The sequence below is a fragment of the Stegostoma tigrinum genome, chromosome 35 (assembly GCF_030684315.1).
Source record: "Stegostoma tigrinum isolate sSteTig4 chromosome 35, sSteTig4.hap1, whole genome shotgun sequence".
In the NCBI taxonomy this organism is placed as follows: domain Eukaryota; kingdom Metazoa; phylum Chordata; class Chondrichthyes; order Orectolobiformes; family Stegostomatidae; genus Stegostoma; species Stegostoma tigrinum.
In genome coordinates, this window is record NC_081388.1 from 11829985 (window position 1) to 11835092 (window position 5108).

At 46.3% G+C, this 5108-nt stretch overlaps 1 long non-coding RNA gene across 1 annotated transcript in view; it reads right to left on the reverse strand.

The window, feature by feature from the left end:
* Positions 1-2820: 2820 nt before the first annotated feature.
* LOC125447579 (uncharacterized) overlaps positions 2821-5108 on the reverse strand; it is a 5555-nt gene continuing 3267 nt past the window's right edge. The window contains exon 3 of the long non-coding RNA XR_007246570.2: positions 2821-5108. This exon is cut by the window's right edge and continues 351 nt beyond it. This is a non-coding gene — a long non-coding RNA (uncharacterized LOC125447579).

Below are 5108 nucleotides of genomic sequence, written 5' to 3' on the forward strand. Positions count from 1 at the left end.
CTGTGTGTGTGACTGTGAGTGGCTGTATGTGTGTATCTGTGTGGGTGTATGTGGGTCTGTGTGTGTGTGACTTTGTGTGTGCGAGTGTGTGTGTGCTTGAGTGTGTGTGTGTGTAGGTCTATGTGTGTAGGTGTGTGTATGTGTGTGAGAATGAGTGTGTTTGCATGTGTGAGTGTGTGTGTGTGTAGGTGTGTGTGTGTGAGAGTGAGTGGGTGTGTGTGTGTAGGTGTATGTGTGTGTAGGTGTGTGTGTGTGAGTGAGTGCGTGTGTATGTGTGTGTGTATGAGTGAGAGAGAGAGTATACGCACTTTGTACTCACAAAACTAACAGTAGTAAAGCAGAGATAACACGGTGTCGAGCTGGATGAGCACAGCAGGCCACGCAGAACCAGAGGAGCAGGAAGGCTGGCTTTTCGGTTTGGGACCCTTCTTCAGAAAAAAAAGCAGATCTTTATTTTAAAGCATAAGCTAATAAAAGTGGACAGCGGTGTTCTGAAAGACAAACAGAAAGTGCTGACAAACCTCAGCAGATTTGCCACACTCCGTAAGGAGGGTTAATGCTTCAAATCCCATTCTTCCATTCTGCTGAGCACTTTATCTTTTGATTTGCTTTGTTTTGAAACCCTGATCCACGCAAGTGAATGCCACTCTCTCCCGGCTACAGTAACACTGCCTGGTGCCACTGTTCACTAGATGGAGCTGCGCACATGGGTCTGACTCAATGCCAGTATCATTCTGAAGAGGAATTTGGAAAGCTGGTGTCAGCATTTCCTGACTCCTGTTTGGGATTGTTACGTTCTGAGGAGTTATTTCAGCACCCTGGCATGGAACAGGAAAGCTGAGGATGCAGGCGCTCACATCATGCATGTTGGGCACTTAGTAGTTTCAGGGACAGTAGGAACGAAGATGCTGGAGAACCTGAGATTACAAGGTGTAGAGCTGGATGAACACGGCAGGGCAAGCAGCATCAGAGGAGCAGGAGTCTAGGCCTGAAACGTCAGCTTTCCTGCTCCTCTGATGCTGCTTGGCCTGCCGTGTTCATCCAGCTCTACACCTTGGTATCTCGGGCACTCAACAGTTATGGTTCTGTATAAGCTGCTCAGTGAATCTCTCACGCAGTCTGCCCTGCAGGGACTGTGCTATACAATACATTGTCAGCATCTGAGTGATAATGGCTCAGGGCAGGCAATGCTGGGGACAAGGATTAGGATTAGGATTAGGATTAGAGTTTATTTTTTATTTGATTAGTGGCCAGTACTTATTACAAGTGGCTTGCTGGGACATTTCAGAGGGGCCATAGGAGACTCAAGCACATTTGCTGCTTGTGGTTTAATATCACCCTTCCTTCTTCGAAACGGGCTGAATTATAGTCCTAACTGTTCAAGTTTCTCTTCAGACATCAGTCCTGCAAATGTAGGAACTGGCCTGGTTGCCTGGAACCAGCCTGATCACTTCACTGGGTGCAGTACAAATGCACTCTGTCTTTAGTGCTGTTGGCGTTGTGTCTACACCGCCAGGAGTTGAGAGGGTGGATTATGGGGGCTTGGGGGAGGTGGTATTTACTCCCGGCTAAAAGGTGAAAGCAGATAAATCCTTGGACAGTCCTTCCTGAAAGTGTGGATTTAGCACCATTCATCCTAATCGCTGATAGCCTGGAATTGAAATTATCCCATGGCCTGAATACACTGTGAAGCTGTGCCCGAGTTGATGGGAGCCGAGGTCTCTGTGATTGGGAGACGGTGCATTAGTGGCCACGCGAGCCTGGTATCCCAGCGCGGGGAAGGTCCCCTGTGCACACATTTCCCAGGGAAACACTGAAATCTCCCCTTACTGGTGCAGCTTTACGGTCTCCTAGACCAAACTGGCTGAGCCCACTCCCTACTTGTGCTTCTGACCTGTCCAACCTACTCAGCAGGACCACACACATTCAGCTATAGGACCTTTCCAGACACACACACACACACACACACACACACACACACACACACACACACACACACACACACACACACATACATACACACATGCGCGCGCACACACACACACACACACACATGTGCGCGCACACACACGCACACATGCACACGCGCGCACACACACATATACACACATACACACGCACACATGAACACACACACACAGCTACACATACACATACACACATGCACATGCACACACATGCGTGCGAGAACACACACATATATACACATGCATGCACGAACACACACACACATATGCATGCAGACACAAACACATACACACACACACACATAAACACACACATTCAGACACACACACACATATACGCACACACATACACATGAACACACATGCACACACACATACACACACACAGACACACACGCACACAGACACACACACACACACACAAACACACACACATGAACACACACATACACACGCACACACGAACACACATACACGCACACACATATACATGCAGACACGAACACATACACACACACATGCATGCACACACACAGACACACACATACAGACACACACATACACACGAACACACACACATGAACACACACATACACACACGCGCGAACACACACACACATGCACGCACATACACACACACACATATACATGCAGACACAAACACATACACACACACACATACACACTCACATACACACGAACACACACATGAACACACACACGCACACGAACACACACACATACACACATGCGCACACACACACACAAACACACATACACATGAACACACACATGAACACGCACACACACACACACACACACACACACACACACACACACACACAGTTGACGATGGTCATCATTAGAGTCCTAATTCCAGCTTTTTATTGAATTCAAATACCACTAATGGCGAGATTCAAACCCTAGCCCCCAGAACATTACCTGAGTCTTTGGATTCACAGTCCAGTACTAACTCCACTTACTAAGAGATTATAATTGTAACCAGTAGGGGTTACATCAACGGTTCATCATATTTTTATTTGTAGCTCGGATCTATTTATTTGCAATGAATAGTTATTCTTGCTAAATGCACACTCCCATCTGTGCAGCACTGCTGTTACATGAACAGCCACTTGCAGACTTCATTTATAGGATCATAAGAATATTGGAAATAGCAAATTGGAGAAGACCATTCAGCCGCCCGAGCCTGCTGCACCAATTATTGATGGCCTTTTATTTCAACCCTATGTCCGGGAGCTGTCCCTTGATGTTTCTAATCTGTAGAAATCCCTCAATCTCTGCCCTGAACATACTCAATGATGGATGCTCTGCAGCACTCAGAGGTTGAGGGCTCACTACTTTCCTCATTTCAATCCAAAATGATCTGGCCCTAATTCTGAGACTGTGTCGCCTAATTCTGGACCCCATTCCCTCATCCTTCTCCCACTCTGCATCTTTAAACTGGAAAATAACCCAATGTGCTTTGTAGGATTACGTGTTAATGAACTTTGTCTCGGGGTCAAGTTATGAGGAAAAATTACGCAAATTTTACTTTAGCATTGAGATGGTTAAGGGGTGATCTGATCAAAGTCTTCAAGATATTAACAGGAAAAGACAGGGTAGATAAATATAAACTATTGCCACTGGTTGGGGATTCTAGAACTAGGGGCATAGTCTGAGAACTAGGGTCAGCACTTTCAGGAGAGACGTCAGGGATCAGTTTGTTCACGCAAAAAGCAGTTGTTGTTTGGAACCATCTGCCACAAACAGCAAGTGGGTCAGTTCCTCAATTTAAATCAGAGATAGATACATTCTTGTTAAGCAAGCGTATTAAGGAATATGGGCCAAAGGCAGGTACATGGGGTTAGGCCATAGATAAGTCATGATCTCATGGAATGGGGCTGAATGGCCTCCTCCTGTACCTATGACATTCATGTAAGTGCACACATGGATTTCATCCCTGGCCGTACACACTCACACATGTGTACGCTTGCATCTACTGACATGGATTGTGGTCAACTCAACGTGTAAGACCACTTTTCGCAGCTGCAAACGGTACAGTCTCGTGTAGACCCAGTACATTAGTCTCCAGTCTCAGCATGCAGCAGTAATATCAGGCTCAATTTTACACACCACAAGTAAATGGTTACCGTAACCGTATGTTATAGCTTAGAGCCTCACCATTGATTGTTCTTCTCCCCACTCAGTAGCCTCTTGTGGAGGAGCTGACTATGTCCAAGGTACCGGACCCGCCCTGGGCTCTGCTACCAATCCATACCCACTCTTCCCATCAGTCATTTACAATGGATTTATATCGCCTGATGGGTGTTTCCCAGCCAACAGTGAGCAGGAAGCTTGTCACCAAACCTTCTGCCTTTGTTTTGTTTTTAATTTCAAGAATGTACTTTGTTCATAAACTATCTACAATTCAAAAAGCACAAAACAGCTCAGTACGCACATTACAGAAAATGCAGCAGAATTTCGACATTCCTCATTAATTCTTTCATCCAGTTGCGACAAAAAGGCATTTTCTAAACATGGCAAGGAACTATTTATATTCCAATGAAAGCTCCAAAATGGAACATAACAGTTAGATTAAACCAGAGCGCCATGATGACTGTTTTTTTTCTCCTCTCCAGCTGCTCCAAGCTTTAGTCCTGGGCCTTGGAATGTGCCAGTCTGTCTCACTCAGTTGAGGACTATCCTTTGGAATAGAAGACCAACAAGTTTCGGGCAGACCAAAGAGTGTCTTTCATCGAGTTGATGGTCCTCCAGGCGCAGTCAATGTTTGTCTCAGCATGCATCCCAGGGAACAGACCATAGGGCACAGAGTCCCGCTACACGGAGCTGCTCGCGATGAACTTCAACAAGAACAAAGATAACAAAGCGTGGAGCTGGATGAACACAGCAGGCTAAGCAGCATCTTAGGAGCACAAAAGCTGACGTTTCGGGCCTAGACCCTTCATCCTTCATCTCCTTTCAACAAGAACCATCTTCCTCCAGACTTTGGTTTGCAAAGGCACATTCCAGAAGGAAATACATCTCAGTCTCTGCCCTCACCTTCCCCCCACCCGCAACACAGCCACTTTGAGGGCAGCGTGAGGTGGCACAGACCGAATGGGTCTACATAATGGATCTCAC